Source organism: Leptinotarsa decemlineata, unplaced genomic scaffold (genome assembly GCF_025532065.1).
Source record: "Leptinotarsa decemlineata unplaced genomic scaffold, Ldec_3_MD MMD2_tig00026328_RagTag_RagTag, whole genome shotgun sequence".
NCBI classification, from domain to species: Eukaryota; Metazoa; Arthropoda; class Insecta; order Coleoptera; family Chrysomelidae; genus Leptinotarsa; species Leptinotarsa decemlineata.
Window position 1 is genome coordinate 15,428,010 of NW_027412688.1, and position 18,416 is coordinate 15,446,425.

An 18,416-nucleotide genomic window follows, 5' to 3' on the forward strand; every position below is an offset into this window, starting at 1 on the left:
ATTGAAAAGTGAAAACTATCGAGAAGAGATACATACGTATAAGGAAAAAAGTAATCTTTCCCAACTACCTACACAGTAGGGTGTGGTAGACAACTACTTCCCCAGCTAATACCGCGCTGGATATTGAATTATATCCGACATACATTTATGGAAGATTCCTCACCAAGAATAGTCTATCAGATGTTTCTCGTACATCCAGCAGCAGGACCATGCTGAAATTATTCGGGTAGATCACCTGCAGACCGCGGTTTCGAGGTATTACCTCTCGTCAGTACAGGAAAGATCCTACCCAGACAGCAAAGTGTCTGGGACTCGATTAATTTCAACACGGTTCCGCTACATATATTAAACCTTCGTCTGAGAGAAAGATTGTTAACTAAGAACAACTCCATCCCGTGAACAAAGTCCCTACGGGGAAGAAACATCCCATATATCAAAACTATAACAGAAATAAATAAATTTCGAAATATTAATCTCTCCCAACTACCTACACAGAAGGGTCTGATGAACGTCTGTCGGAAAGCAACTACTTTCCCGGCTAATACAACACAGGATAGTGAATTATATCCGGAAGACATTTATGCAAGAAATACATACTATCGCATATGTCACGTCTATATTTGTTGAAATTATGGAAATTTTCATAACTAAATAGTAGTATCTATCCTTCTTCTGTTTTCTGCAATCGTCATGAAATTGTCATAGAACATTCTTGCATCGAATATGTTTCCATGTTACACAACAAATCGAAAACTAGATTCTTATAGTATGCCGTCTGCCTTCTTCTCTGATTGTCACTGGTGAAAGATTGTATATTTTGATGGCCATATAGCGTGGACCTCTTTCTGTATTTCTTAATCTATGTTTAGCAAAAATGAGGTTCGAGTTATTCCTAGTGAAGTGCTCATGAATGTTTTTATAACTGATATGTATGCCATCAAAATGAAAACTTTTTCATCTATGGAGTTGAACTCCACAGGATTCAGAGTTCTGCTCAATATTGATATTTTGTGAGTTCAGTGAATTGAATAATACAATACATAATCATTTAGTGAATTTTTCAAGTTTGGATTTCCATTATCTAGTATGATTCTAATATGATTTGAAATCTCTAAAAGAACAAATAAAATTAAAATGAATAGCTGAAATATCAATTATTTCAAGTACTAAAACGTGAAATGGAATTACGGAATGAAAACGGAATGAAAGGAAAAATGAATTGAATAGGAAGAACTGAAAATTGAAAATTCTACAATAAAAAAACTTCATCTCCTGAAGACGCAAACTTGGTTAGATAAGGGCACGTCGAGGAATGTGTTGGAAACAGTAATCATTTTGGATGACGTCCTGCTGATTCCTTGTAGACAGTTAGAAACGGAATGAGACCTCAATAGCTATTTGTAGATCTCTTCCCACATTTTCTGATTTCTCAACTTCCAGAGGCACGTTAAAGATCATTGACATGCATCTGTCTGAGCAGAATGTATGTAAAATGATCCTTGAGAAGCATCGTTATCGTCCGCTTAGTCTGACCGACGTACTTTTTGTTGTACTTTTTGTGGGAGAGTACGAGCAGTTTTGAAAGGCTTTTTTATGTTTGATTTTTCGAAACTCCAGTTATTTACTAACTTGGAGTCTGTCTTTATAAAAACTCTCAGATTGACAGAGACACAGTCTTAGTTCGTTTCTTATGAACTCAATAATTATATTTTGGGAATAACTATTAGTTTCTGATTCATTGAAAAGATTGACTCGATGTGTCTGCTTAAGAGTAAAATGACCAGCTTATGGTCTTGCCATTTTTTATTGTGGATAAGCATAGGAGTCATCAGGGATATATCAGAAAGTAGTATGGTTCCTACATAAGATTCTATATCCTTATCGGTGTTTCTTATAACTAGTTTGTTCAGAAATGATAGATTTTCGTTTTTTTTATTTCATACATATACATTTTATTCGTGAATCTGTTGTTCATACAAGACACAATCTTCTACCTTATTTCTATTTGTGTTGAAAATGGCATAAGTCTTCCATGTACGGGATTCAAGTCCATGGAGTGTAATCTATGTATTCATTTGTTATTATTTCAAAGTTGCTCATGAATATATTATCCAAGAATGAAGATAATGAGTTTGTCACTGCCGTATTTTCAAGCTGCTTATAGAAACAATTGTTGAACTGGAAGCAACTCTGTTCCATGAAATTTTGTGTGAGCTAAATAGACTCTTCGAATACTTCTTTGTCTTTCTAGTATAGAAAACTTTTTGGTTTTCTAATATAGAAAGTCGAAAAGCTTCCATTTTTTCATAAAAAAACTGATATCTCACAGAAATATTACCTTTTCAATTCAAATGTCAGTGCTGTCATCATCGTAACAAGAGCAGATTGGTCTCCTCCGATAATATGAGTTCTTCATCTTGTAATGTTATCCAAATCGGTGCTTAGGTGATAAAAGAAGTGTCTCGTTTCGAAACTCTGAAGTACACTACAGAGTACCATGTAAGCTACAGTTCATACCCTACCATGCTCAATTTTCTGTATCAATATGAAAAAAATACGGGATTATTCGGAAAGTTCTCAAGAATTCCCTAAAAATACTCAAAAAATATGTATATATATATCATATTTTCTTCAAATTTGGATGAAAAAATGTTGTCTTGAATTTGAGACAAAATGCGTTTACTAGGTGAACACATTATGTGAAATCAACTAGTATGAAACTGCATAAAACAATTGTTGTTTTTGTTCAAACACAAGTGAACCCCGCATTTGCTACACTTTATTTGGGAACAACATTTACAGGTGGGAAACTTGCACCTTTGTCTTGTATCGGTATAAAGGGGCCAATGGGACAGACCATCCATCCTCACGTCCCTTGGTGGAATATAGAAGGTGGTCGCAGAGCGTTTTTTCTTCTGCTCAATCTTTGCTTCTACGTCAGATGGTCTTCCCGTTTTTACTATTCGCTCAGTTCCAATTCTGCAGAGGCAGTCAGAAATTTCTGCTCTGAACTCTGCCAATTTCAAAATTGTTTAAATTGTTTTTTTCATTTTTAAAGAGAAGCCAAGAATTTACTAGAGTCATATCTACTAAATAGTAAAAGAGTCTCATGTACCATTTCTTACTTCTCATGATTATTTTATAGCGGCCAATCAAGCTATCTAGGAGATCCACACCTTCCATGTGCCTGTTATATTCGAGCACAAGATTTGGGCATTGGTGTTCCACATTTATTTCTGTTTTTTATCGAAGCGTTTGACTGTTCCTTTCGGCAATTCTCCCACAAAAGTTGATATCAATGAAACATTTTTGTTATCTTTCCACAGGACAATAGAAATATCAACGCCATCTAAATTGCAGAAATATTCTCAGAAAGTCCCTCGGTCAAATTTTTTAATTCTTTCATCTGAAGGCAACTTCAGAAGTTGCCTTCAGAAGAAAACCCGATTTTTTCTCACAGTTCCTAGAGCAAATTTACCTCTATTAGCCAGAAATGACATGAGCGGAGTATAGTAATTATCATTATCAAAGTAGACCACATATTTTAAATTAGTTGGAACCACTCTGGATAAACGTATGACAGTATTTGAAACTGCCCCCAAATCTAGTTCATCTGGTAGTCTGAATTTTGGCTGATTTTCGGCACCACTATAAATTTCGAAATTATACGAGAAGCCACTAGCTCCACAAAGAACGAACAGCTTATAACCCCACTTATGAGGTTTTGCTGGCATATATTGTTTCAAATGATACCTTGTCTTTGTGGCACTGTGGTTCGTCCACTGATAGGCTTTTTTTCCCAATGGGCCCTCTGAAATTTCAACGGCAGGGCCTTTATAATGGGTCTCAATTTATGAAGCCTATCATGTGTTTCGTCTTCTCTGGGTAACATGTTCATATTATTATTGAAATGAATCACTCTTCTTATAGCTTCAAATTGATTTTAACTCATAGTCTCTTTTATCTGTCTCAATCCTAATCGACTACTCCAAAATGATCTGACATTAGGCATGTGAACGATGGACATATAGAGATACATATGCCTAAATATTTTTGTAAGTCAGCAACGGTTATTGTCGTTATTTTATTTGGATCTTTCTGAACCATTAAGAGATTTGATTCATCAACTATATTCTGCAATGGTTCATTTTCAAATAAATATTTGAATAAAGCAAATCGTGTTTCCAATTCCATGAATCTATTACCGAGTGTTTCACTTCCTTTGAAAGTTTTGGTATCTTCGTCTAAAACTGAATTTCTTCTTCTCCAAGTGACTTTATGTTTTTTCTTTTTATTTTTATTGGTTTCCATCTGAGCTTTAGTAGTTTCAGCACCATCCTGAATATCAGTTCCGACATTCTCATCTATCTCATTACTCTGCCCAATTTCATTCACCTCAGATTCCTCATTGGAGTCTAATACATATCCATCATCGAATTCAATTGGAAGGTTTTGTATTTCGAATTCATCTAAACCACATTTATCGGAATTTCCTCTTCATCTCTCCCGCCATCAGAACAATCGAAATCATCTTCACTATCTGATAAATGTGCAATACATTCCTCTAACTCGGCATCTGTAAGGTATTTCTTCGCCCAAGGCATCCTGAATGAAAAGCGCTATGTCTCAAATTCGATACATACAAATATATATTCTCTACTCCCTACTCGACTCAAACATGCAATATCCATAAGAAACATGACAAGCACTCGGTTTCCAATTACAGAGGAATTGCGTTACTATCTGCATTTTCCAAAATATTCGAGAAAACTTATCAAAGAAGACTGCTCTCTTCTTGCAAGAAGTATGAAATCATCCCAGACTGTTAATATGGCTTCCAAATTGGCAAGTCCACTCAGGATGCCACGATGAATTTAGTCAATAAAGTCATTTCTGATCTCGATAAAGGTGAAAAATCGATGAGTGTTCTATTCGACTTTCACGAGCTTTCGACACTGTTGATCGCGATTTACTTTTGAGCAAACTGTTTTGTCTAGGAATTCGTGGCTCATCTCTGGATTGGTTGAGATCTTATCTGGATTGCAGAACGCACACTGTGAGGGTTGAACTGGAGGCTGGGACCTTCCACTCTAGAACCTGTGTCGTTCCCACCGGTGTTCCCCAGGGTAGCGTCCTAGGACCTATTCTCTTTCTTTTATTCGTACATGACCTCAACAGCAATAATCGTCAACATTGTACAGTGCAATTTGCCGACGATTCTTCGTTCACTCTGAAGTCTTCAGATTATGAGGGATTGTCGAGTCAGGCCAATCAAGCAGTTGCTAATATGCAAAAATATCGTTCTCAAAATGGTCTCATTCTGAACAGCTCAAAAACTAATACAATCGTCTTTTCACTACATGAGAATGATCACAGTGTTCTGGTCAAAATAAATAGCAAGTCAATACAACCAACCTCATCTGTAAAATTTTTAGGTTTGAACATTGATGCTCAACTCTCTTGGAACAAGCACATTGATTATATTTTGAGTGAAATATCGAAACATTGTTTTGTAATTCGTAATCTCCGTAATTTTGTTCCATTGGATATATTGAAGAGCTATTACTATGCTTATATTCAATCTTCATTCAGTTATTGTCTGATCAATTTTGGTACAAGAATAAATGAATTACTAATAACTCGAAAAAAGATAGTGAGAACAATGTGTTTCGAAAAATATGTTGACTCATGTAGGGAGCTGTTTACCAATTTCGATATTCTAACTATTATTTCACTATATATATTCAACATGTTGTTTATGTCAAAACTCATCTCGGCAAATTTGAATCAAGAGATAATCTTCGGCTCGCCACAGGATATACGCTAAGATCTAACTGTAATTTTATTGTTCCCCACCATAAATTGACGAAAGCAGCAAACGGCCCTCTAATTATGCCCATCAAGTTATACAACGAACTACCTATCTCTCTTAAACAGCTATCAAACATGCATTCCTTCAAAAAAAATGTTGATAAACTGTTACATGACAATACATTTTATGGCTGATTTGGAAATATTAGTGTAACTTGATTGCAACAGTTTAGACTGAACTATTTTCAATTGTCATATTTTTCAATTTCATGTTTTTTCATACTCCTGTTTGATATTTTCATATCTTTACTCTTATATATATATATATATATATATATATATATATATATATATATATATATATATATTTATTTATATATATATATATATATATATATATATATATATATATATATATATATAATTATTTGTATTGTGAATTTCAATATATTTTAGTTTGATTGACTTTTTCCATGCTGTAGAGTCTCTGGAAATAAACTGATTTGATTTGATAGTGATGGAAAAATGAAAAGTAATGAATGATTTTCATCTTATAACATTGACCTTACCTTTATGAACAAGACACAATAATTTGGAATAATTTTTCACAGAAGAATCACACAAATTTGATAAATCATTTATCACGTGTTCGCTTCAAGCATATAGCGACCGATAGCGGGCTTTTGAAAACTTATAAACAGTAACTGACCATTCATAAAGCTGTTTTAAATATGCGACAAAACGTTTTGGGCACCTACTCGAGATTAGCTTTCAAATGGGGAATTCGATGTGATGTCCTGAATTTAATACATTGAGCACTGTAGGGTTAATACTTTCACAAATATCACATTGTGTAGCGTTCCTAAAGATTATACTAATTTATCTTCCATGAAGAATGTTTGTATTACAAACTACAATTAAATGTTCACATTGAAGTAGTTGTTTCGAAAACAATTTTTTTTAATGTGTATCTGAGAGGAACATTTGTGTACATATTACATAATATGTTTGTGAAGAATTCTCATTGTGTTTATTTTTCCCCCTTTCTTCGGATTTTTCACACATTTTTTTGTTCAATGATGAAGAAGTAGAAAGCTACAAAGCTTTTTAACCATTCTTTCTTGAAATATGAGTGGGAACAGTCGCTTCTGGCTCAAAAGTTATTTACATTTCATCGTGATACTCGGAATTTAAAATTCTGTTTCAAACCAAATCAATCACTTTTTTCTAGACGCTGATGCTAATGGATTTCCTTTGTCGGATGTGGGCACTATCTGTGATTTTAGTAATTGATCTTTGGAAATTTCTTGACGGGATTTATAAATTTCTCTTAAAGAATCATTTATCATGGAGGTCGTTATCCACTGATACTAAATCTAGCTTCCGTTTCCGATGGTCTATTATGAGGATATTTAATGAAGGTTTGTCTTTTTCATTTTGTGTCTATTAAAACCACTAGATGCACTATATGTATGTAATAGTTACGAAAATATTACCGCTTTTGTTTTATTCTTGTTCTTGTGAAGATTACTTTGACGTAAGTTAACAAGAAGAACAATAATGAATTGGGTAAATAGGTCTCATTCAAAAAACGCCTTTTATTTTCCTCTCACAGTAACGTCTATATACTTACTGTAATATAATTGAAATAACTAATGGAAACGATAAACAGTTATTAATACCATAGTTTGAAAAATGATGTAAGAGAATTATTAAATTTTACAAACTTGTTTCATTTCTGTCTATGACACTATATTTCCAAACATTGCAACTGTAATTTTTTTCATTTAAAAAAACCGCATCAGCCGTAGCTATTAGCGGCCAACACATAAAATATATCTAAAATATGCAGTTGTTTACATTAGAGTTTGAATAAAATTTTACATTTTTTAAGAATCTTACTGTTCAGTCTCTCAAGTGTGAAGAGCGGGCACTCTACCAGAACACAGTCACATGCACTTCACACGTGAAACATTTTGGTGGCGGTTCTTTCCTCAGTAGATGCTCACGCGTAAGGCGAGTGCGGCCCAGTCGTAATCTGGTAATTATGACTTGATGGAACCGGTTTGTTGCTTTGTTGTTCTGAAGATATAATGTAGATTTGATTTCCTTAAATTTGTAGGGTTTTTGAGACCAGTGGTAATTGCACATTTCTACAATTTTGCCATGGAAACAGGATTTGAGATCTGTTGGCAATGCTTTCATACTGAGAGTACATGCTGAATTTTGTAGAGCTTCTCTGGCAAGTTTATCGGCTATATCGTTTCCAGTAATCCCAGTATGCGAAGGAACCCATAGGGTGTTACTGTCCTGGTATCTAGTTGTATTATCTTCTCTTTAATCATATTCATCAGTAAGCGATGGGTATATATTTTCGACAAGGAAATGAAGGAGTTGAGAGAGTCTGTAATTATCAAAAACTCTTCACCAGGTGCCGTTTCAATGAAGGAAAGAGCTTTATAGATGGATGGCATGAAGTTCTCCAGTGGGAATAGTGGCAGATTCATGCAAAGAAAAGTTATAGGCGATCTCATTCGTTACGAATGCACATCCTTCACCACGAGTTGTTTTCGAGGCCTCAGTGATGATTTTCTGGTGAAGTGGGTATTGAGATATTATAGTTTTGTAATGAGCTTAGATCAGCTGGGGATTTGTGGTTGCTTTGCACATGGATAGTAGCTGAGTATTTATATTCTGACATCATATACGTCTGATCATGGCAAACTGGAAACGGTATTGATAGTGATTGAAAGTAGTGAAAATCAATTGGTAGGGTAAGCTTCAGAAGCCATAAAAAATGCACATTCTGAGCAAAATTTTTCCAGAATCCAAAAAATGTTAAAAAATATTATTTACCTGAAAGCCCTCTTCTCCTAACTTTCGAAAGGGGTAAGAAATCAGAGTCGGCCAGAATGTTTATAAAAACAAATCATTTCTAGTATTTTTTCATGGAAAAACCAATAGGGTGATATCACTTGCCACCGAGAGACCTTTTTTCAAATGAAGGGGGGTCTTGTGATACTTCTTATGAAAGGTATTTCAATTCTCTATACAATGGAAATTTTTTTTATTCAGCTACCCGGTTGCAGAATAATTGCTGTTTGAATTTGGGACTAGGAATTTTATTACTCTACCACCATGTGTCAGTTTTTTTGAATACATAAGTGACGATTTCAAGGGCAAAAAACGATAGTATTTTATTTTAACCTTTGTATGTTTACCTTATACATAAAAAATCATTTTAGAAATTGTTCAGAATATTTTTTCCGAATTTCCTGAAAAAAAGATCTAATTTTGATGAAGCCCCAAAAAAATGATGGAAGTGAAATCCGGTGATCCATCAAGTCATTCCAATAGGCCGCATCTATCAATCCACCTTCCTGAAAGTGTCTGATCCAACCAATCCCTAATAAGCCTAAACAATAGTCACTGTTTCTCCATATCGCTATAATTTCGGGTGTGAAATTTTGTATGAAGATTCGTTTTATGTTGTAGATGTGTAATGAGGAAGAATTAATGGATATTCCAACTGCGGCCAAGCCACAGGGAAAAAAGACGCATTTATAAAATGAAGATACCTTTTCATCACTGTTTCTCCATGCCCTTGAATTTCCGGTGGGTGAATTTGAATTTAATATCAGCATTGCACCCGTACGGAGCCGGACGAGTTGCTATTAATAAAAACACTGGAATTTTTTATCATTCTTGATTTTCTACAACAATTCTTCTTCGACTCTGTAGGTCAAATATAAATGTCTAGTCAAATTTTCCTCTAGATATATAGGCCCAACGATATGATTTTTCAATATTCCCAGGAATTTAAAGGAATCCCTGTCAAAAAATATGTTTGTTATTGCATTTGTTATTGAAACAAATACTCTTCATGTAGTTCCGATTTGCAGTCAATCGTTCGGACATTGACGTGATATCTTCAGTTTGGAGTGGTGAAACGTATGTCTTCTGAGGTTATTCTTGACGGTGGTTTTTGAGACATCATACCAACGAGCAACTGTTTTCGTGGACCACAGGGTGTTATTCACCACAGACGCAAGTTTTTCGTTCGAAATAGATTTTCTTTCAGCTCCTCTAGCTATAAGTACTCTTCCAGTTGTTTGACTGAACCGATTCTGTGAGATATGTTTGGCGAATCGGATCATGAAATTTTGTATTAAACATCATTTTTAGTTCAATTCAATTCAAATGAAAAGGAATAAAGTCCTCTGTTACTTGGGTAACATCGGTGAAAATACCTACCTACACAGTCAATCATGAAAAATTCCAAATCAGATTCAAAACAAAAATACGCATTATGACCAAAACTTTCGTTCGTTCACTCGAAAGTCACTCACTCAACACTCACTCATTCATCTCTCCGTACTGGTAAGTCTTCGGAAGCTGGAATTTGCTATATAGGTGCTTCTTAGGTATCAGATTCACACTTAAAAATTTTTTTCGAATATTCCAACTGGGTCGTTCACATATAAAAATTACCTTTTCATCAATCTATGATTTTTGTGGGTAACTAGTTTATTCTACACCAACATTGCATGTAACTTTTGTAATATGTATTTGTATATTTTTACAGTGTGAATTAACGTTATTATTGTTATTATTATTATCATTGTTTCTACGTACCGCTATATATTTTTGAAGGCTGAAATTTTGTATGTAGGTTCGTTTTATGTTGCAAATGTACAATAAGAAAGAGTTTTTGAATATTCCAACTGGGGCGCCAGCCGCGGGAGAAAAGGAGCGTTCATAAAATAAAGTTATATTTTCATGACAGTTTCTCCGTGCTGCTATATTTTCGGAGGCTGAAATTTTGTATGTTGGTTTATTTCTTGTTGTAGATGTGCAATAAAAAATTACTTTTAGATATCTCAACTGGGGCGCTAGCCGCAGGGGAAAAGGCTCGTTCATAAAATAGATTTATCCTTTCATCACGGACAGTAGCCAGGCGGTTCGACGTGGGTGCTTTGTTCACTCACTCAAATCGACCGCCGTGTTGGTCGCTGGTTCAAGCCCCAGGCTGAACGATTGATTTTCACTTGCTATCGTTCAACCCGTGTTACGAATCAGACGTTAGAAGGTAAGACCTCATCAGTCCTTAGCTCGCACAAGTTTAGACTTCTAAGGGTTGTCATTCGTAGGGGTGCAACAGCTGGTTAATGGAAAAACAGATTTTAAACAGATCACTGTTTCTCCGTACCACTATTCATTTCCGTAGATAATTTCATCCACATCACAAACTTTGTGTAACCAACCTTTGGAGCTGTATAAGTTTCCTTTCGGTTGCAAAATTATGATTTATCACTTTTTCAATCTTCAATTTATACACCAATAACTATACGATCGGTTATCCGAATTCAAAGCAGTAGAGTTTGTTATATTGAGAATTGATGATAACGCCCTTCCTGTTGCGGCTTTTTCATCGAACAGAACTCGGAATGTTTTTTTCATACACATTGTTTTCGACTCTGACGTCGTGCCCCTTTAGAAAGTTGAGAGAAGGGGCTATTCACGTCCTTGATTTTCCATTTAACATTATATTTTCGATAAAACCGGAAGTGACCGGAAAGTGTAAAATTAACAAAAATATCAACGTAATCTTACATATACCAAATCACATTTTGATGAAACTGATATTCTAGAACTCTGTCAAAGATATTTTCTAAGTTTGTTTGTACCCAATGTATGACGAATTACAGGGCAGCAAATAGACCTTTCAAGCCCGCATTGCGGCAAATAGCCGCGAAATTGAGATGTTTCCATCACACTTTTGGGCAAAGTGTTCTGCTGACCACCAAGTAGCACTGCTTTGATAGAATACAAAGTCTAATGGCCGCTGAAAAGTTGTTACGTTATCTGTAAAAGGCACATATTTATTGTCGCTTGCCCACCTACTAATAGCTCATATCGAGATCATAAAGAACCACCTGATAGCTGCTGCCACTCACGGAAAAATCAGAAACTTTGTTGGTCCTGGACCAAGGTATTTTAATCATTTTCAATTGGAAATTGACAATGATACTCAAACTGTGAATTTAACTTAGGGATTTTCGTAAACGCTATAAGCGGTTGTAATTCACATGTTCACAGAAACGGATTCGTAATAGTGCTGATTTGGAAGGTTGAGAATTCCGTTTTCTTATCTCTTCGGAGGATATTTAAATCAGTTTTTTCCAACTGTATATGAAAACGTCTTCGAATTATTAGGGTTCGATAATCGGAGGTGAGTTTTCGAATACTCTTCCTTGTGTCATCACAGCAGGACTACAATATATCTCATAATACGAGGAATCCAACAATAATTCAATTTCAGGCGTTTCTTTTTTTAATAACGTGGGTTTTCATCCTCTTCCTTGATGGAGTAGCGCAAAAGTGCCGTATTACAGCTGTGAGTAAAAAACCCTATCCCGTGAATATCTAAAATATCCTTCATATGAATTAATGATTGAATAAGTAAGAAGAAGGGAAAAATATTACGTAACAAAGTTACTAGTGGGGCGAGCCAGAAGCATCGCGGAAAATTATGAGTTTCGCGACAAACCTTCTAGCTCATTCCAATAGTCTCCACGTGTTGTGGAGACTATCTATCAAGCACCCACCGACATCTGGCCAGAGTAACCTACTCATGACTGGACGGAGAGCAGCCCATCCTGGATCGGTTGGTCGAAGGACCGACCGTTCTCATTCCCAAAAACGTCTCGATTTCTAAGAATTACAGACCTATAACATATTCAAAATTCGTTTTATAAATTGTTAACGAGCATCTTATACAGGCGAATAGTCATCAAGCAAGTATTTGAATGGATATATGAGCAGAGAGGATCGAAGAGAGGAGTCGCTTGATGTGGAGAGAACCTGCTCATCGATGGATGTGTGACGCAAGAATCCATACAAAATAATCGTAACCCCTCAATGACCTGGTTCGATTATTGCACAATATTTGCAATTGCTCCGATGCCTTGCGGTACCCGACAAAATGATGGAATGCTTTGAACGACCGATTCCTCTCTTACGGACTCGATGCACCATACTATCTGGTCAGACTAGAGTTCAAACAGAGCGGCTCAATTTCAGAAGGTGTGTTTCTTAGGTCAACTTCCCCAGTCCTCTTCGTATCTGCATCCCAATGTCCATTATTCGTTGCACTTGAGGGTATAACTGTGGCACTTTCGGAAACAGACGACATAATATTATTAATTTGCTTCATATGGATGATCTTCATATGGATGCCTCTTGAGGAAAGGACCTTCATCAGTGGAAGTGGTGGAAAAGTACACGCATGCTATCGGTATGAAATTTATAATGGACAAATGTGCAACGGTTCATCTCGAAAGAGGACGATAAGGGGATCATGTAAAGAATGTGCAGTTCATAAATAGAAACATCCTGCATCATCCGAATACCGTTTATACGTATACTCACCTAGGGGTGAAACAACGCTATTCGAAAGAGGTAACAGCAGTAAAGACCCCTTTTCGAGATACAAACTCCGGCACGAACTCTGACAGATCTGGTCTTCGGAATTGCCGGAAATTAATGAAGTTGCGGCTACGAATATGTTTGCCATTCCAATCTCATTACACTCGTTTGGAGTAGTGGAGTGGACAAGCTGGAAGCAGTATCAACTCGACGTAAAGATGCGAAAAGTGATGCATCTCCATATGAGTTTCCTTCCCATATTGTCCTACATATACAAATTCTTCTACAGTTGTACTTACCTCGACAACAAGGAAGCTATTGCTTTTTGAGTTTGGATTGTAACATGACGAAATGTTACTGGATGGAGTCTATAAATTCATCAAAAGTTTGAATCTTTGTCACTGCATGGTCCGCGACCATGAGAGAGCAGGAATTGGAGTTTTTTTTGGAACACCAATCAGACCGGCTGATGAACTTGGTTCAGTTTTCATCACGCTCTTGAGAACCTAATGCACTTGCTGTCAGCATGTCCAGCGTTTGCGGTCTCATCCTATATCCATAGACATAACGCAACCCTTAGAATGCTTCATTATAAACTACGGCATATTTAAGATGATGACGAGACGTCAGCGTTGCCCTACGTTGAGGAGGATATTGAATATGTAGCAAAAAATGAGGAGTGCCGAATTCATTGAAACAAGTCGTTTCTTCAGGCTCGTATAAGCTAATGAGCCTGATGTGGTTCTTTCAGACCAACAGATCAAAACGATATACGTCGTAGAGTTTTCAGCTCCTAATAAGGCCAATATCTTCAGTCTCTATCCAGACCACTCTGCCAAGATAGTTGTTCTGATTAATGAAGTAATTGCAGGAATGATGCTTTCTCTCGCATCTTAAGATCATGCCTCCCGAAGATAGAAATCTTGGTCGGACCAATGCAGAAGAGTGTCATTCTTGACTATTCGCGTCTGTTTGGAGCACATGATTTTTGGACCCAATAATTTTTCACCTCACGTTAAGTGGAGTGGTCATTAGTTAACATTGACGCTTCCCGGATGCGTCGGAGCTTCGGAGACAAGGCTCGACTAGCTTAACTCTTTGATGAAAAAAAAATAATTATGATGAATGTATTCGTTCATAAACGAGCAAGAGTGCAGATTATATCATGAGGAATGAATGTGATGAATAAATATCGAATCCACGATAGCATCTGCTTATTGTGGGGGAATTATTTACATTTGAACAATCATAATCAATGTGACATCATAATTAATGTGATGTACACATGTATATAAGTGATTTTATTGGTATTGTATTCAGGAAATGAAGCTTCGTAACTTTTGGGTTAATTTTTGTATAAAGAAGTCCCATTGTCCAGATGAACTCCTATATGTTTGCTATGGGGATATTGAAAATATTATTTTCAATATTTTCTATATTTGGAAGCTCACATCAGTTGAATGAAAATGGTATAGATTTTGTTGATAGATAGATTGTAAGTGATTTCGAGTCAAACCAGCATTCTGATTCTACAAAAAAATCAGAAATCCATACTTCTCACATATGTTTCGTAATTCATTGTTTTTGAGATCATGAAAAATCGAATACACAATGCAACTGCTATGGATAATAGTTGAGCTTGTTCACTCTTCTACAAATATTTTCCAGATGAATCACATTTCAATTAAACCTTTTTCTGTTTTTCATTCTACTTTCACGATGCAAATTTCTTGTTCGATAAGGAAATAGAAGAAATAAATTCTCCAATTAACAATTCTTTGCCGAGTGATTTCAAGTAATGTCGATAGTGCTTATTATTCCGAACATTCTCTTTCAAACGAACTCTTAGAGAATAATTGGACTACGATGAAAAACTACAATTCGTGAAAACTGAATCTTTCGCGAAAGAAACACGATTTTCTGAGAGATTTATGTTGTATAAAAGTTCGGTTTCAGTCTAGATACTCGTTTATTGTGTTACAAAACGAAATAGATTGTATGTGGAAATGAAAAAGTCAGCTCAACAGTTTTCATTACATTGTTGAGTTTTTGATATGATCGCGAAAATACTATTTATACTTGCCTCGAATATTTTCAGTATAGATGAGACAGGTTATGTATTTTTCAGTACCTGATTGGAATTTTGATGTTATAATAATAATAATAAATGGTCTTTATTTTAAGTGGCGGAGTTTAGCAAAGCGCTATTCTTCCACTCAACCTCGTTTGAAAAAAAAAAGAAACATTACAAAAAATAAATTGCAACTTCAGGACAATAGTAAGATTGAATTCAAATGTTTATGTTTGGATCACTGTTGGCTGAGCAATTCAGTATCAAGTGTACTTTTGAATAGCGGTAGTGAAGAATTTTTCAAAGATTCACTGAATGAATTATACATTGTTACAGCATGGTCGTTTATAGATAGTGCCGTTATGATTCGGAATGTCGAAATTACTGTTGAATCTAAGGTTTCTTGAGTGTATCTGATGTCAGGGAAGGAGTTTATTTACCAAATAAGTGGGTTGTTGTGTTTTTATCAGTTTGTGAATGAAACAAGCGAAATGCAATTCTCGTCTGTTTTGCATTTTCAACCAATTAAGTTGATTGATGGAAGGGGTAACATGATCTCTGTGATTCAAGTTGAATATTAGTCTAATGCAGGCGTTCTGTACTTTCTGACTTGCAGAAGTTATAGAATCGATACAAGGGCCATAGACGACATCGCAATAATTAAACATAGATAGAATCAGTACGTATGAAAGGGTAATTTTGAGAGACCTACTTAGATAGTGTCTGTTTAAATACAAATGTTTCAAGGTACCGTACAACCTTTGAATGAGAGTATTGAGTTGATGAACAAATCTGAGGTTGTAGTCTATATGAAGTCCTCAACATTTTATTTTGTCAGTCAATTCCACATAATGTCCATCAATATACAAATTGATATTATCTATGGCCCTTCCACGATCTTTGGCTTTTCCAAAAATTATTGAAGAAGATTTACTAGGATTAAGGTTTAGACAGTGTTGCTGCGAAATCTGAACAAGATTTTTTATATCATTATTGAGCGATGTTTCGTGATCAATAAGCTGATTTACTTTATCGGAGTAGTCCAAGTTAGTGTCGTCTGCATATGTTGAATAACTATATATATTAATAAATACGAGTAAAGGAAGAAAGGGCAATCTATTTTCTGTATCTTCCTTAACGATCTATTTTCAAAATGATGGTTGATATACATTCATCTTTTATATTGTTGGTATGCAAAAAGTTGAAGACGTGCACACACGTGTGCACGTCGTCCGTTTGGCAGGTTCGTTGCAAGCACCTTTTGATATATGAAAAACTGAAATTGATTTCGTTTTATCGATATGACCACTGATATTATGGTTTCGGAGTATAATCTTCTCGTCAGTGACGGGTGACTCACTTTATCAACTTCCGATGCTTTATGAAGCTCAGATCAGACCAGAATATTGAAAAAACGTTGGAGATTTTCTCTCTTTTATAGATACTTTCACGGGAGGTATTCGAGAGACTTGACATATTCGATCCCACCAAGAGCAGTACGGTGACAGACTGTGGCTGCTCATCGTTTTGAGGTTCAACTCAGTACAACTCATCTGAAACGCTCACATACCCAAAAACCTTTGTAACTGTTTCACATTTTTAAGTCTTTCGTAGTCTAAAATGCCTTGTATTCGCAACGGGTCTGGTTTGATTCCTTCTTGTGTGAGGATATATCCTAAAAAATTGATTTCCTTCCTGAAGAAGTGACACTTTGTTAGTTTAACAGTAAAGCCTGTTGTTCGGAGGCGTCCGAAAACCCTACTCAGATGTTCCAGATGTTCTTCTACAGTATCTGACAGTATCTGCAAATCATCCAGGTACGTGTACAAGAACGAACTGAATTCGTGACTAAAAACAGTCGCATACAGCGTTCGAAAGAACTGACTGCTGTAGAAAGACCAAACGGAAGACGACAAAAACGATAACATTCCGTACCAACCATGAAACCCGTGAATTTTTTGTGTCCTTCCTTCATTGGAATCTGATAATAACCGTAAGCAAGATCAATGGAACTCATTATCTTGCGTCCTTGGATTGATCTAAGAATTTCCTCTATGAGTTTCGGACATTCTCTTTCCGGAACTAACAAGGTGTTGAGATGCCTAGCATCTAGGCAGATTCTGACAGTTGCATCCTTTTTCATAGTTGTCATAAGGGGTGATACAAACGGAGCTTCCACACAGCGCTCAATAACACCCCAAGACTCCATCTGATCTAAAGCTTGGTTAACAGTCTCCCGGTGGGACATAGGGAGGAGATAAGGCTTGACAAAAAATTCGCTTTCATCTCTTAAGTGAATTTCATGAAAGTATTCTTCTGTCTTACCCGGAATTTCTGAGAAAATATCATTAAACTCTTCCATTAACCTACGGAAGTCATTTCTTTCGGAATGTGTCAAAAAATTTGCATCCCAAATATTTTCGTTTTTTTTTCTTCAAATAAAATATTGTTTTTTATGGGATAGCTTTTCAAGACCACTGAAAGACCAACTTCATCAGGGGGACTATCCTCATGATGGTAGAAAACCTCAGGTATACTAACTTCAACATTATTGATTTTGCAAAATTAAATTTTATTTTCCAGATCTAATTTCGCATGAAATTTTCTAAAGAAGTCGATCCCCAAAATGAATTCATAAATTGAGTCGGCAATCAACAGAAACTCGTGGGTGAAGACATGAGAATTTGCAGAAAAATCAAGGTGAGCTTGCAAAATAGCTTTTCTATGTTTAGCTTTGAAAGCTCCACAAATTTTCACTCCAGAGCATTTAAAAAATGGTATGTTCTTGAGAAAAATTTCTAGTTGATTACATACTCTTAAAAAAAATGCTGAAATTTGACTACCTGTATCACACAATGCTGGGAAACAAAAACCAAAAATTTTTATAGATATGACAGGAACCCTGTTATCTGGTGGACTATGACGTAAGTCACATTCATCAGACAACAGCTCCTGTTGGGGAGTGTCAAGTACTACTCGTGCCCTATTTAAAATCGCTTCTAACTGGGGGCCTATATCAGGTAGGAGGACTGGAAGTTTCCCGATTCAACTATCGGATCTTCTGCTTCTAATGAAGCGACATGTTCATTAGCGCTTGCACCGTTTT

At 35.8% G+C, this 18,416-nt stretch overlaps 1 protein-coding gene across 2 annotated transcripts in view; it reads right to left on the reverse strand.

Moving 5' to 3' along the window:
• The window catches only part of LOC111505269 (lachesin), a 624,335-nt gene that overhangs the window by 26,299 nt on the left and 579,620 nt on the right, over positions 1 to 18,416 (reverse strand). The gene's annotated exons all lie outside the window — the stretch shown is intronic.